This window comes from Fundulus heteroclitus, chromosome 21 (assembly GCF_011125445.2).
Source record: "Fundulus heteroclitus isolate FHET01 chromosome 21, MU-UCD_Fhet_4.1, whole genome shotgun sequence".
In the NCBI taxonomy this organism is placed as follows: Eukaryota; Metazoa; Chordata; class Actinopteri; order Cyprinodontiformes; family Fundulidae; genus Fundulus; species Fundulus heteroclitus.
This window is the reverse complement of record NC_046381.1, coordinates 33,920,739-33,937,592: the sequence shown is the minus strand read 5'-3', so window position 1 is coordinate 33,937,592 and position 16,854 is coordinate 33,920,739. Positions and strand designations below refer to the sequence as shown.

The following is a 16,854-nucleotide window of genomic DNA, read 5'->3' as shown; positions in this document are numbered from 1 at the left end:
CCTCCTGCCAGCTTCACCTGGTTCAGGAACAGCAAACATGGAGCCATTAATGTATCTGTGGGGCAGGTTTATAGACTCCAGACAGAATTTAAAATATTTTGCTGATTGGCAGCAAATTTTCTTGAAAATCTGATACCATGATCAATTTTTTTATATTAAAGGTAAACAAAAACAACCAAATCCTTCAAAGATTTTCATCGTGTAGCACTACATATGATGTTTGATTTAAATAAATCCATATAATTAATTGAAATGTACTCAGTTACACTTGTATATTAAGGATAATTAAATCATTCAAAAGGAACATTTCAAGTTTGTTTAACTAAATATTTCATGTTAAGACATCTGCTTTTTTTTAAGGGTCTAGAGTTAGTGTCTGCATTACAATGAAGATCCTGGGAATAGTAACGCTCTGTGGTGCATTCATTATCTTTGAAAGGTGAGGTAAAATTTTCTATTAAATAATACTTTGCTGCTGTACATTCGTTATATCATGATGTTAAATATGTGATAATTTTAATCTCTTCCTGTTCATTTTTAGCTGGTTTAAATTATCCAATAAATTACCAAAGGTAAGCTAATCAAGCTAATATACAAAGTAAACCTGCACTTATTCATACTCCAGGCAGATATTATTTATTTATTTATTTATGTTTTGACTTCATTTTACTGAAATATGTGGTTGTTGTGAAGAGTTGGGGGTCTTGTGCAGAATGCTAGATAAATTGGAATTAGAATATGTGTTCAGATGAGGTACGTTTGTCAGATTAAAAGTTCCTTTAAATAATAACCTTAAAAAGGTTATTTCATCAAAAAAACATTTGATCATGGTAAAATAAATTTATATACACCAAGCTTCCATCTTTCCAGTGTTTTGATGGTCCTTTTTGAGACGAAAAATAATTTGCTCTTGGGTATGATTAACACATATAAACAGATGTGGCGCCATCTAGCAACAGTATCGCAGCATTATCATAATGCTGGTTTGCTTACTTTATAAGTCAATTGTAAATAATGACCTAGCCTGACCGAGCATCAGCTCGGCGTGATAGAAGACCAACCATTATTAATTAAATACACCAATGTACAGCAACTTTAAGAGCTTCATATCAGAACATTTACTTACGTCAATCAACTCATCTGAACCTCGGCAGCTTTAGCGTCTGCTTCAGTGAACACCAACTGTCATACTAATAAACTGAAAAAGCTTTATTTACTAACAAATTAGGCAAAAAGAAAGCAAAAATAAAGACTAATACGCCAGCAGGACATGATAATCTTTCATAAAGAGCTACTGATGTAAAATAAATAAATAACTGGCTATGCACCTTTAAGCAGGTTTTACACTTACTTTTTACTAAGTCTTTTTAAAGCCTTTTTTTCTGTTTAATTATGATTTTTCTGTGTGTGTGTGTGTGTGTGTGTGCGCGTGTGCGTGTGCGTGCGTGCGTGCGTGCGTGCGTGTGTCCACAGCACACAAATGAAGCAGATGTCGACAGGGTGATAGAGCTTCAGCCACATGGAAGAAATCTTCAAGATCAAGTTGACACAATCTGGTGAAGGTTTAAAGAAGCTCCTGTTACAAAAATAAAGCTTTTCAATGCAGATGTGAGGTGGGAATCAAAATTAAGTACTGGAATGTCACGATAATCTTGGAGTCATTCTTAAACTGGTCCAGATAATAATGCCAAATTCCACATGATAAATGACAATAGCAAATAAAGTTATGATCATAATCCCTCATCACAGCGTAAAAAACCCTGGAGTCTTGGTTCAATTATTTGTTTAATTTATATTTGAAGAGGTAAAACTTAAGAATCCTTGATGTTGTTTAGGATGAGTTTGCATGTTTTCTAATAGTGGCTTCAGAGCAGACAGTAATGTGACGTGAGAATATTATCGTTTTTGATCAACATACTTAATGATCTGCAATAATGATACCTATAGCAAAATGTCACTTGAATTTTGTAATTCAGTTTGAGAATAAAATCATATAAAGGTTCATGTTTTGGGTGTTAGGTGAAAAGTGTGAGAAAAATAAGTTTGCAAATAAACTACATTTAAAAAAAAAACCTTGAGAGGAGCAAAGTTGTGGTTTTTTTATAATTCCCCTCTTTTCAGGCAGGTTGAGTGTGTTACAGCGAAGTTTGGTCTAAAATAGACAGTTGAATAAATGCTGAGAAAAATCTTAGAAGTTTGAGTAATAAGAGGAATTTGGTTAGTTGTTAAAATTTCAAACAATGTTCACTAGTTTTCATAGTCATAGAACAACAGTAAAAAGTGATAAACTGTCCATCCATTTTATTTAAATGTTGTAAATGCATTGGGTGACAGACAGAGTACAAGTCACTAGTGTAACACGACCAGAAATGCGATGTTCTACACATGACAGTCAACCACAAACATACTGCCAGAATGGCCCGTTAACCTGCAGAGGTGTTGAACTGTTTAGAAAACAGGTCTAAACTGTAAACCAATGTCCAGCCACAGCTCTACCCTTAAAACATGCTTGTTTGAATGGTTTGAAAAAGGTTTTCATTCTAACAGTTTTTTATGTCAGAGAAGCAGCAAAGAAAGTAAGGTGGTGGTGGTTGGTTTTGGCACCTCTTTGGCAATGCAAGGTCATCTTATTTATCAAGCAGCATTCACACACAAATAAATCCCAAGTGCTTCACAAGAAAATCAAATAAAGAACATCAAAATTACATAGAAACTTTAAGCTTCAAAAATCAACGCATGCAAATGATTAAATGAGGAAAAACTAATCTAATCTTTAGTCTCCCACTTCAATCGCTCATCAGTGATTGTGCAATGTGTTCATTAGGGGGACTGATCTAAAGCTGCGGTGAACAAAAAGGATTTCATTCCCTATTTAAAGGATCAAAGAGTTTCTGCACATCTCAGGGCTTAATGGAGTTTATTCCATAGTTGAGGAGCATAGAAACTAAATGCTGCTTCCACCATGTTTTCTTTGGTCTTGGAATCACTGTAAGCAGGTTTCTGAAACATGGCTCATATTTAACTAACAAGTCAGAAATGTATTTCAGCTCAAAACATTAGAAATATTCAGACTAATAATCCGTTTAAATAAAGGAAATTGAGTTATTTAACAACTAGTGTGAAATTATCCATGAGCTGCAGCTGTCTTATTGATTTTATTATTTTCCTGTTTTACAGACATCAGTGAAGGCACCATCACAATAATGTAACCAACTGAAAACAGAAGCACACACAGATATTTCTGTATACTGTTTTGGCAGGAAACCCCTAATATTGTTTATGATAGTAAGTTGTTTTAGTAACAGACTTTCTGTGGTTGTAAACCTTAGGTATGATTAAAAAATGGCACAAAGGTTTCTCCACCAGTGCTGTACTGGTGGCCTCGTGGTTAGAGTTGCTAGCACAAATGAAGTGTATTATTGCATGACCTATGATGTTTAGGCTCGAGTCAAACAGAAAAAATTACTTCTGCTGTATCTCCATTAAGCTGTAGGACTCTCTCACTCATCCACTCATTGATATTATGGACATGCTGACTTAATGAATGTTGTGGGCTGTTTTCATGTTATAACACAGATATATAAAGTTGTGTGTCATCCACATACATGTGGTGACAGATGTTGGAGTACTCAGCTAGATGCTGCATAAAAAGTAGCTTGAGAATGAACCCTTGAGAAATCCTAGGTTTATAATTACACAAAGTAGCCCCTCTCTTCGGATTATGATCAGAACCACTCCAGCTCAGTATCAGACAATCCCACTAGTCTTTCAAATTAATCAACGGTGATTGCTTGGGAAAAAAAAAATCTTCTTACTGTGTAGATTAGCTATAATGAAATCTGGGTTACTGTCATTGTCTAATGTTGTTGAACATTTTTATCCTAACAATGTATATATACCTAATGCTAGATGCAAAACATCATTGTGATATTAAGCTATCATCTCTTGTATGTATATTAATCAACATTGTATATTTAGCTTTAAGACAAAGCTAAAAAGCTAGCTTTAACCATCATGCTCCTGGTGCAGATTTATGATTCAGGATATATATTCGCTCATTTAAAATTTGATGGCTTCAATATGTTCCCAAAAAGCTCGGCCAGGGGCAACAAAAGACTGGGAAAGTTGAGGAACATTCAACAGGTGAACAGGTTAATTGGAAACAGGTGAGTGTCATGATTGGGTATAAAAGGAGCTTTCCTGAAAGGCTCAGGTGTTCACAAGCAAGCACGGGTTGAGGTTCACCCTTTTGTGAACAACTGTGTGACCAAATAGTCCAACAGTGTAAGAACAACGTTTCTCAATGTACAATTGCAAGGAATTTAGAGATTTCATCCTCAATGGTTGTTACGTCCCAGAAAGGGGCCAACATATTTAAGGACACGTAGACAGAAATGAGGGTTAACAACAATAGTTTATTTTCAAAAACCTCTCTTGGACTTCTTTTTCAGGTTCTTTCCTTCTCTGTGGAGGGAGAGGGGAAAAAAGAGAGTGAGTTTAAATACCCTCAGTTTCTCTGTGTCCAAAAAAAAAAAGGAGAGTGAAAATGGGAAAAAAAACATATCTCTCCCAAGTATTAACAGAATGTTGGACCTGGTGAGCCGATCAAAAGAACACAATGCTATAGTAGAGGGCCAACCCTATACAGGGCCGTCGAAGCCTCTACTATAAGCAGACTAAAGCAAAACAAAAAAACTATTGCAAAGTAAAAACCGAAAACAGAACAACCGGTCCCACCAGGCCAAAATCATCAAAACAGCAAACAAACAAAAAGCTGACAAAAATACCACATGGCCGGCTGGAGTTGTCAGCTGTCACCATCAGCTGTGTCACACAGCTCCAGAAGACGTCCGAGCACCGCAATCAGGACACATCCTTGGTGGTGGTGACAAGTGGAAGGGCGAGGGCCCCAATATGTTGAGACCCAGCCTATTTATAGGCGGACCAATAGCACCACAACTAATGTAATCCAATTACCAAACAAAATAAAAATTATCTAATGCTCAAATCTCTCAACAAAACCACTCAACTAAAGTTCAATACAAAAAAAAAAAAAAAAATAAACAAATAAACAAAATTGTGTGCCCAAAGCACATAACACCCCCACCCAAAAACTCTGAATGGGGATTGATGTAACCCGTAGGGAAAAACAAAACTCAATCCATTCAGAGAAAAAAAAACTAAAGTCGTGAAAGTGCGTCAGCAACTACGTTGTCCTTACCACGAACATGATGGATAGCGATATTAAAAGATTGAAGCCGCAGAGACCAGTTCATCAAACGTCGATTTTTATTACGCATGCGGTCCAGAAAACTAAAGGATTATGGTCTGTAAAAACAACCACAGATCCGCTGGAACCGCCTACATACACTTCAAAATGTTCTAAAGCGAGGACCAACGCTAGTGCCTCCTTTTCTATGGTGGAATACCATCTTTGATACGTGTTAAGTTTCTTTGAAAAATAAGAAACCGGATGTTCCACCCCATCAGTACTATCCTGTAAAAGGACAGCTCCGACCCCCGAATCACACGCGTCCACAGCCAACTTAAACGGCACATCAAAACGAGGGGCAGACAACACAGGAGCGTTAATAAGCAAATTTTTTGTTTGCTCAAAAGCGGATTGACAGCGTTCTGACCAAATAAAAGCTACTTTAGGGCTAAGCAGATCTGTTAAAGGGGCAGCTACAGAGGAAAAGTTTTTGCAGAACCCCCTATAGTAACCAACCATTGCTAGATAGCGGCGTAGCTCAGTACGATTGGTGGGTACAGGAACAGACAGAATAGCCTCTATTTTAGCCTCAACAGGGCGCACTTGTCCTCCCCCCACCCTTTTTCCAAGATAGGTCACTGTTGCTTGGCTAAATTGGCATTTAGAAAGGTTAACCGTCAAATTAGCCTCACTCAGACGCGCAAAAACAGTTCTCAAATGTTCAACATGCTCAGCCCATGTAGCAGAACAGATCACCAGATCATCCAAATAAGCCTCACAGAATGATAAACCGGACAAAACCACATTCATTAGCTGTTGAAACGTTGCTGGGGCGTTACGCATCCCAAAAGCCATTACCGTATACTGAAGGAAATCATCGGGTGTGACAAAAGCGGAAATTTCCTGGGCTCGTGCTGTTAAGGGTACCTGCCAGTATCCCTTCAGCAAATCCAGCTTAGTCACAAACTTGGCAGCCCCTACATGGTCCACACAGTCCTCCATACGTGGCAAAGGATAACAATCCGGCTTAGTCACCCCATTTACCTTCCTGAAATCTGTACAGAAACGGTCTTCTCCATTGGCTTTAACTGTAAGGAGGCATGGCAAACTCCACGCACTACTGCTGGCAACAGCAAGTCCATGTTTCACCATGTACTCCACCTGTGTTTTCAAACGGCGTCGTTTGTCCGGGTTCACTCTGTAAGGGTGCTGTTTAATGGGCTTGGAATCACCAACATCAATGTCATGGCTAAGCACACGAGTCTGAGTGGGAATGTCTGCAAACAGCGACACATGAGACTGGATTAAATTAATGACATCAGCCTGCTTGGAAAAATCAAGGTGAGACAACAAGAGAGGTAAGTTTTCCAGCATTTCTGAATTTGGAAACTTTCCTTTAGAGACATCCGGCAAACAGACGTCACCTTCAGGTTCAGCACCACACAGCTCCTCCCCTGCATCCGCACCGGCCCGACACATACGTCAGCTGATTCACTGGAAACACAACTGACAGTCAGAGAGGCTGCACGCTCGATGTAAGGCTTCAGCATATTAATATGACATAGGCGAGATTTCCGCCTTCGATCAGGAGTAGAGACCAAATAATCTCTATCTCCGACTTTCCTCTTGACCACATAAGGGCCACTGTAGCGTGCTTGTAAGCTAGAACCCGGAACTGGAAGTAACACCAATACTTTGTCACCCGGCTCAAAAACTCTCATAACTGCATTTCTGTCAAACCAGGACTTCATTTTAGCCTGTGCAGTTTTTAGACTATCTTTGGCTATCTCGCACGCACGGCTCAGCTTCAGCCGAAAGTTACTCACATAGTCCAATAAGTTTTGGTCAGATTTTTCACACAACCACTTCTCTTTTAATAATTTTAATGGCCCACGAACAGTGTGAGCAAAAACCAAGTCCGACGGACTGAACCCCAGAGACTCCTGAACCACTTCCCGTATGGCAAACAGTTGTAAATGTACCCCTTCATCCCAGTCCTTTTCGAACTCCAAACAGTAGGTGCGAAGCATTGTTTTTAACGTTTGATGGAAACGCTCGAGTGCCCCCTGACTTTCTGGGTGATAAGCGCTGGAGTGACAGTGCTTTATGTCAAGTTGTTTTAAAACCTGTGCAAAAACTTTGGACATAAAGTTAGATCCTTGGTCAGTCTGCACAACCCGAGGTAAACCAAACAATGAAAAAAACTTTGTTAAAGCTTTCACTATTACTGGTGTAGATATCTTACGCACTGGAAAAACCTCTGGAAAACGAGTGGAGGTACACATCACTGTTACCAAGAACTTATTCCCCGCTTTGGTTCGAGGTAACAGACCCACACAGTCAACCAGTACTCGTTCGAATGGTTCAGCGATAGCTGGAATGGGATACAATGGTGCGGGGGAAATTGTCTGATTGGGTTTTCCAGATACTTGACAGAAATGACACGAATTACAGTAGCGTACGACATCCTTCTTCAATCCTGGCCAAAAGAAATGACGCAAAATGCGATCATATGTTTTTCTTATGCCAAGGTGACCAGCTAGTGGATTGTCATGTGCTAACTGCAAAATCTCTGTACGATATGGGGTTGGAACAACAATCTGTTTCACCACACTCCACTCTTCAACAGGGGAAACATTTAATGGCGTCCATTTACGCATTAAAAGACCATCATTTAGCAAATAGCCAGAAGAAATGGAGTCTGGCTTATCAGTTAACGCCTCGCTAAATAAATGTTCTAAGCTTTTGTCAGTTTTTTGGAGATCTATCAACTGATTTCTGGACAAACACAGATCCTGTGCATCCAACATGTCTTCCTCCACAGTTCTCTTTAATGACACAGGTTTGGATTCAATGTTGCACAGAAAACTATCACTCAAGTCCAAGTCATCTTTATCGACCTCTTGTTGACGCTTAAGTGCTGCACGCGTAACTGCACATGATGTGAACACATCAGGGAACGTACGAGCAAGCTCATCTGGACAGGTTTGCAACACCGGGACGGGTGTAACGTCTGGAGTAACTAACACTCGACCCCCAGCCAAATCGTTGCCCATGATCATGGAGACGCCTGCTATAGGAAAACTAGGGCGCACCCCAACCACAGCGTTACCAGACCACAGCTCAGAGTGGATCACAATTTTGTGCAGTGGGACACCAATGTCTTGCATGCCAAAACCACGATCTGGCACATCAGAACCAATTGCAGTGTCACTATTTAATGGCAAAACCCCCTCCAAAATAAAGGATTGAGAAGCAGCAGTATCACGCAATATTTTTACTGGGATTTTCTCACTACTATCAGACACAGAAATAAACCCATCCATAACAAAAGGCTTAAAATCGGCATATTCACAAGACTTTGTTGAAAGTAACTGAGTAACGTGATTTACGGTTTTAACTAGAGCGACCGGCTTAGTGTTCTTTTTCTTTAAAACCGGGCAGTTGGCCACAATGTGTCCTTTCTTTTTACAATAAAAACACATCACAGTAGCTTTAAAATCCAACACATGTTCGGACTTACTTTCAACACCACTGAGTGCAGCATGGGTATCTGATTCAGTGAACGAAACAGGTTTCGACCACTCTTTCCCGTTATTTTCTAGTTTGTCAAACTTATGAAAGACATGTGATCGCTCAAAATTAACTTTGTGAGTTAACATGTACTCGTCAACAAGTACTGCAGCTTCTGACACATTTGACACTTTATTTTCATTTAAATAGGGAGTAACCTTCTCTGGCAAACTGTTTTTAAAATCTTCCATTAACATGAGCTGCTTAAGTTGTGCAAAGTCCTTAACATTTTTAGAAGAGCACCAACGATCAAAGAGAATTTCTTTGTCTCTGACAAATTCTACATACGTTTGATTATAATGTTTTTTCAGTTTGCGAAATTTTTGGCGATACGCTTCAGGCACTAATTCATACGCCCGCAAAATAGCACTTTTAACTTTGTCAAAATCAAGGCTATCTGCCACAGACAGCGAAGCATATGCCTCTTGCGCTTTGCCAATTAATGCACATTGCAACAACAAAGTCCACATCTCTTTCGGCCATTTAAGTGCGAGTGCCACCCTTTCAAATAGGGTGAAATATTTATCAACATCTCGCTCATTAAATGGAGGAACCAGGCGAACATTTTTACTAACATCAAAATCATTGGAATGTGATTGCGAGGACTTAGCACTAAGCTCAAGTTCTTTCACACGCAGGTCAGCTTGTATCTCCAGTTTCCTTTGTTCAAGATACAGCTCCTTCTCTCTCAAAGCCAGCCGTCCTAATTCAACTTCAAGTTCTTTTAGACGAACTGGGTCATCTGACGAAGCTTCCAAAGGAGACGCAGGAGGACTTTTTGGTAAGGTTGTAGCAGGAAAAATTCCCAATCTGAACCAGTGCTGTTGACAACTCAGCTTCAATTGCTCCTCTTTTAGCACGTCTATTTACTGTAACTTCAAAATGATCGGCTACTAACAGCAACTGATCCTTCGTGCATCTATCCAAGGACTCCAAAGTGGGCTTTTTAACAAACTCATCCAGGTCAAACTCCATGTCTAGACCGTAGAATCAAGCCACACAAATTAACCACAGCCCATGCACAACTAAAGCTACCAGCACCACGCCCAATTGTCCTAATTAACCACTGCAACACCTCCGACTGTTCCAAAAATGCACAGCAAAACCAGCATAACTGCCAAAAACAACCGCAGGACACAACTAGTTGCTAGGTAAACTATTTTTTTGACAAGCCCCCATAAATATGTTACGTCCCAGAAAGGGGCCAACATATTTAAGGACACGTAGACAGAAATGAGGGTTAACAACAATAGTTTATTTTCAAAAACCTCTCTTGGACTTCTTTTTCAGGTTCTTTCCTTCTCTGTGGAGGGAGAGGGGAAAAAAGAGAGTGAGTTTAAATACCCTCAGTTTCTCTGTGTCCAAAAAAAAAAAGGAGAGTGAAAATGGGAAAAAAAACATATCTCTCCCAAGTATTAACAGAATGTTGGACCTGGTGAGCCGATCAAAAGAACACAATGCTATAGTAGAGGGCCAACCCTATACAGGGCCGTCGAAGCCTCTACTATAAGCAGACTAAAGCAAAACAAAAAAACTATTGCAAAGTAAAAACCGAAAACAGAACAACCGGTCCCACCAGGCCAAAATCATCAAAACAGCAAACAAACAAAAAGCTGACAAAAATACCACATGGCCGGCTGGAGTCGTCAGCTGTCACCATCAGCTGGGTCACACAGCTCCAGAAGACGTCCGAGCACCGCAATCAGGACACATCCTTGGTGGTGGTGACAAGTGGAAGGGCGAGGCCCCAATATGTTGAGACCCAGCCTATTTATAGGCGGACCAATAGCACCACAACTAATGTAATCCAATTACCAAACAAAATAAAAATTATCTAATGCTCAAATCTCTCAACAAAACCACTCAACTAAAGTTCAATACAAAACAAAAAAAAACAAATAAACAAAATTGCGTGCCCAAAGCACATAACAATGGTCCATAATAACCTCAAAAGATTCAGATAATGTGAATAAATCTCTGCATTTAAACAGCAGAGCTGAAAACCAATATTGAATGCCTGTGACCTTTGATCCCTCAGACGGTGCTGCACAGAAAACTGACATCGTTCTATAAAGGATCTTATCACGTGGCCTCAGTAACACTCCAGAAAACCATTTTCAGTAAACACAGTTGGTCACTACATCTACTTGTTCAAGTTAATACTCTGCCTCGCAAATTGAAACTCATGTCTCAACTACACCAAGAAACTCTGCTAGTGAAAGTTTCCTGTGGTCTGATGAGGCCACATTTCAAATTGTTTTAGGAAGTCAATGACATCCTTTCCTCCAAGCGAAAGAGAAAAAGGATTATCCAGATTGTGATATGCACAAAGTTCAAAAGCCAGCATCTGTGATGGCATGTGGGTGTGTTAGAGTTCATGCCATGGGTAACTTGCACATCTGTGAAGGCACCATTAAGGTTGAAAGGTACATGCAGGCTTTGAAGCGACATTTGCTGCCACCCAAACAACGTAATGTCAGCAAAACAATGGCAAGCCACATTCTGCACGCATTACAACAGCGAGGGTTCGTAGTAAGAGTAGCTAATTGACTGGTCCTGGGCCCTGTTTCAGAAAACTGGGATAGTGGATATTGGGAGTAATTTCTGGGGTAAAGTCCTGCATACTCTGGCTTTTCCGTTTCAGAAAGCTTGGAAGCCTTGACTGTTAAAATTGTTTTTACTATTCTCTATATGTTTTATTTACCATGTTCATTGCATTTATCACATATTTACTCATTACTATTAAAAAGGTTTTAGGTTTGAGGTTTGAGGTTATTCAGAGATTGAAGTGTTTTTCAGATGAATGATGTCTCTCTCTCTCTCTCTCTCTCTCTCTCTCTCTCTCTCTCTCTCTCTCTCTCTCTCTCTCTCTCTCTCTCTCTCTCTCTCTCTCATGTATTACCGTGTTTGTGTTTATTGTTTTATCATATATTTACTGGAACATAGACCAGTAGACCATAGACCAGTGGTTACCATTTTTCTTATTGTATATGTGTATTAATTTTTTAATTAATTAATTAATCTCTGTTTTATTGTTACATAAAAGAGCTTCCGGCGGCGCCCCTGGCGGCAGCAGCCGAACACAGCTCTGTACCAACTCGCGGACTTTTTGCATAAAAATGCATAAAAATGCCGCCAAACTCGCTGGAAACCACTCATCTACCCAGCCGATCAGTACTTGACCGCGAGCGCCTGTTGGAGTTGCGATCAAGTTGTGTTTTTGGACTTTTAAATACCACGCTCGACTGCTTACGTGACTGTGGCGTCCTACGGAAACCAGCCCCGGAGGCCTGTGAAGCGGCGGCCTCGACGAGCAGCTCACGCCGGAGGAGAGCGACGCGGAAGCGGTGTAGCCGGCTGAAGAAGCGCGGGTGCCGAGGAGGTTTAGCAGCGAGGCTAAAGGCTAACCCATTCAGACCGCCGCTACCATCCATCTGGCTTTCCAACGTTCGCTCACTGGACAACAAAATGGACCATTTACAACTCGAGCTCTCTACAAAGAGAGAGTTCAGGGACTGCTGCGCTCTCATTCTGACCGAGACATGGCTTTCATCATCAATCCCAGACAACGCCGTTAGCCTGGAGGGGCTAGCTACTTTCCGCGCCGACAGACAGACAGAACTCTGCGGTAAGACCCGAGGGGGCGGACTCTGCGTTTACATCAATAACACCTGGTGTAAAAATGCTAGATTAGTCACAAGTTTCTGCTCTCCGGACATTGAGCTTATGATTATTAGCTGCAGACCTTTTTATCTGCCTAGAGAGTTCACTGTTGTTATCATCGCAGCGGTTTACGTCCCTCCCAGCGCAAACACAACAGAGGCTATGACTGTTCTCTATCGGACTATCTCTGAGCTGCAATCTGCACACACAGAGGGTGTTTTCATCATTGCTGGGGATTTTAACCAGGCAAATATGAAAACTGTTCTCCCTCATTTTTACCAACACGTGGATTTTGCAACTCGGGGAGAGAACACTCTAGACCTAGTTTACACAAACATAAAAGGAGCATTCAGAGCAGCCCCCCGCCCCCACCTGGGCTCTTCAGACCACCTTTCTGTGATGCTAATTCCTGCATACAGGCCCCTGCTGATCAGAGCAAAACCTACAGCGAGGCAGGTGAGGGTGTGGACTGAGGGAGCAATAGAGGCGCTCCAGGACTGTTTTGAGTGCTCTGACTGGAACATGTTCAAAGCTGCAGCAACTTATGAGGACAAGATCAACATTGATGAGTACGCCATGACCGTGTCAGCCTACATCAACAAATGCATTGAGGACGTCAGCACCACCAAGACCATCATCACCCGAGCCAACCAACGACCCTGGATTACTGCGGAGGTCCGTCAAGCGCTAAAAGCACGGAACTCAGCCTTCAAGTCTGGTGACAAGGAGGCTCTGAGGACAGCGAGAGCCAACCTGAACCGTGCCATCAGGCTTGCAAAGCGGAACCACAGCCAGAAAATCCAGGAGCTTTTCCACGATGCCAGCAACACCAGGAGCATGTGGAAAGGCATCCGGGCGATCACTGAATACAACACGCCCTCCCCCCCGGTGGGTGAAGTTGATGCTGACTTCCTCAATGGACTAAATAACTTCTTTGGGAGGTTTGAGGCACTAAACAGCACTCCAGCAGTGAAAGCTGTTCCCCATCAGGAAGAGGAGGTCCTCTGCCTTGACACTGCCGACGTGTTGAAGACTCTGAGGAGAGTCAACCCGCGAAAGGCCCCAGGCCCCGACAACATACCTGGGCGGGTGCTCAAAGAGTGTGCAGGTCAGCTGGCTGGTGTCCTCACAGACATTTTTAACACCTCGCTGGACCAAGCCACAGTGCCAGCATGCTTCAAGTCTGCCTCCATCATTCCGGTGCCAAAGAAACCTCAAGTCACCTGTTTCAACGACTACCGGCCTGTTGCACTGACTCCCATCATGATGAAGTGCTTTGAAAGGCTGGTGAAGGAACACATCGTCTCCAGTCTCCCCCCAACACTCGACCCGTTCCAGTTTGCCTACCGACGGAACCGCTCCACTGAGGACGCCATCTCCTCTGCTCTTCACCTGAGCCTGGCACACCTGGAGGAGAAGAACACGCACGTGCGGATGCTGTTCCTGGACTTCAGTTCAGCGTTCAACACCATCATCCCACAGCATCTGGTGGGAAAACTGGAGCATCTGGGCTTCAGCACACCCCTTCGCAACTGGCTGCTGGACTTCCTAACCAACAGACCTCAATCAGTCCGGGTCGGACAGAACACCTCCAATGTCATCACCCTCAGCACGGGCTCCCCTCAGGGCTGCGTCCTGAGCCCCCTGCTGTTCACTCTGATGACACACGACTGCGTCCCCAGGTTCACCACCAATCACATCGTGAAGTTTGCGGACGACACAACGGTGGTGGGCCTGATCAGAGACGACAACGACCAGGACTACAGAGAGGAGGTGGAGCAGCTGGTGGGCTGGTGCAGAGACAACAGCCTGATCCTGAACGTGGAGAAGACGAAGGAGATCATCGTCGACTTCAGGAAGAACCGGCCTCACCATGCTCCACTGCTCATCAACAGCTCAGCTGTGGAGGTGGTCAGCAGCACCAAGTTCCTGGGGGTGCACATCACGGACAACCTCAGCTGGACTATGAACACCATGTCACTGGTGAAGAGGGCACAGAAGCGACTGTACTTTCTGCGGAGGATGAGGAGAGCCCGCCTGCCCCCGCCCATTCTCACGACCTTTTACAGAAGCACCATAGAGAGTATTCTGACCAGCTGTCTCTCTGTGTGGTGTGGAGGCTGCAGTGCCTCCGACTGGAAGAACGTGAGGAGAGTGGTGAGGACAGCAGAAGGGATCATCGGGGCTCCTCTTCCCTCCATTAAAGACATTTCATCGCAGCGCTGTGTGTCTCGAGCCCGTAACATCATCAGGGACCCCTCACACCCCCACCATAGACTATTCTCCCTGCTGCCCTCTGGAAAGAGGTTCCGCAGCATCCGTTGCAGGTCCACCAGGTTCTGCAAAAGCTTTTTCCCTGCTGCCATCAGACTGTTGAACTGCTGAAGTATAAAAACGGACTGTGTACCACACTCGACCCACTAATTTGCACATATGTATGTATCCTTCAATATCGCTGCTGCACTTTTTCCGGAAACGTACTGCAAAACTGTTTACAATGCAACTGTCTATTGTTAAATCACTGCTGCACCTTACTGCATATTTGTTTACATTGCTTACATTGTCTTTACATTTAAATCTGCCTACTGCTCACTGCTGCACCTTATCCGAAAGTTAAATTGAAAGTTATCCTGTATTTGACTGTGATTTACCACTGCATTTTTCTTATCCTGTACTGTAAATTCACTGCAAGGTATCCTGTAGAGTTACTGCAATCTTTCTGAGCTGTATGAAAAAAAAAAACGAAATTTCGTTCTGTATGCACTCTGTGCTACAAAATGACAATAAAGAAAGTCTAAGTCTAAGTCTAAGTCTAAGTCTACAGAAGGCCTGCAGAAATCAGAAAAACATGTTGTGATGATGAGTGTTTTGCAAGTTATGTTTGAGACTGTGAGAAACTGCTTTGTATTATCTTGAAGGTCACATTGTTGTTCGCCTCCCTTATACTCCTTAGCGCAGCAATGTGAGGTATAACTAGGGAATCCCTTTGTTTAATAAAAAGAAAGGGGGCGATGGATTTTGTCCCAGAGCGGGTAGGAGGATTGTAACTGGGCAGATCTCCGCTCGCTCTCCTTGCAAGATTTAAAATAACTAATGGTTGTTTTCTCTCTTCTTTGTGTTGTTTAATGAATGTTTTAGCTGCTTGAACCTGACATTGACCCTGAGTCAAATTATGACAACAAATTACTCAGTGAAACAACCCTGCTACTGAGCAGAGTTGTTTAGGCTAACCCTGAGTTTTTCCTTGTTTTTCTTTGAGATGTGCACAAGGAGGTGTGTACTTTTCTGCAGGAGCCTGTAGGCTGGAATGCAACTACTCAACAGAAATCTCTGTTGGGAGAGGCTTATCAGACCACGATTAAATGTTTAATCATTTATTGGCTTAATATGTTTTCAAGCATTACTGTTTTTTGCTGGTGTGAATGATGTATCTTAATATTCTCAGCCCACACATTTGATTTTATAACACAACAAGGGGACGCTCTCGGTTCTGAATAATTTCTTTGTGATGCTCTTCGTAACAAAACTACACAGAATGAAAGCAATTATTTATTCTGTATCAAATTTTTAAACTTCCACCTCAAATTTTCCATTTATATATTTTAGGTTCCATTCTTATACTCCCCCCCCCCTCCCCAACACCGTTAGGAATACAGCAGATTTCTTCACTTGACTAAATATTGCCTATATGATTAATGTGAGGTTGGCACAGATTAAATACCTACAAGAAAATTAATTGCAAATGTTGATTATAGCCAATTAAAGCTGTAGTTGGTAATCTTGTTCAGAAGCACTTTTTGTTAAACTGGGTTAAATTGTCCTTCCATCCTGAAAGCAGTCAATATATTATGTATTCACAAAAACGGAGGTTAAAAAAAAATGATGCTTTGTGGGAGCTGCAGGTCTGTAAAACCTCTAACTGATCTCTCCTGTCTGAGGAGCAGGGTTCGGTCATAGTTTTGGTCCTGCTCTCACTCTCCTCTGAACCTCAAGTTCCGGGGTATTGCCTTATCTATTGGTTGTCCCCCATGCCGATCATTCTGACACGCTCACATAGTAGCAATGTCCGTGCTCGTTCTGTCCTAGTTTCTGCTTGCTGGTCAGCCGTTCACTGTAGCTCCACTGCTCTCACTGTAGACTTTGAACATGGCAAGAAGCAAACCACGTACAAGTTCATGAGAAGAAGAGGAAGGCCCTTGTAGAAAGAAATAACACCAGAGTGGATTTAGGAAATTTCTTTCACACGATCACCCGGAAGAGCAGAAGAGCAAGATAAGACAGTCTGTCGTTTGCAGAGTTATCCGAAAAGGGACCTGGGGAAACTTTAAGAAAAATCGCAGAGTCTAGCTTCAATGCTCTAGTTGATTAGGTTAAACATAAGATTAAATTATAACTGGACCTTATTA

General features: G+C 42.1%; 1 long non-coding RNA gene across 1 annotated transcript; it reads left to right on the top strand.

Moving 5' to 3' along the window:
- Positions 1-358: 358 nt before the first annotated feature.
- LOC118556833 lies at positions 359-2,027 on the top strand. The gene is made up of 3 exons (XR_004927408.1): positions 359-439; positions 542-572; positions 1,474-2,027. It is a non-coding gene; the product is annotated as an uncharacterized LOC118556833 (long non-coding RNA).
- Positions 2,028-16,854: the final 14,827 nt, after the last annotated feature.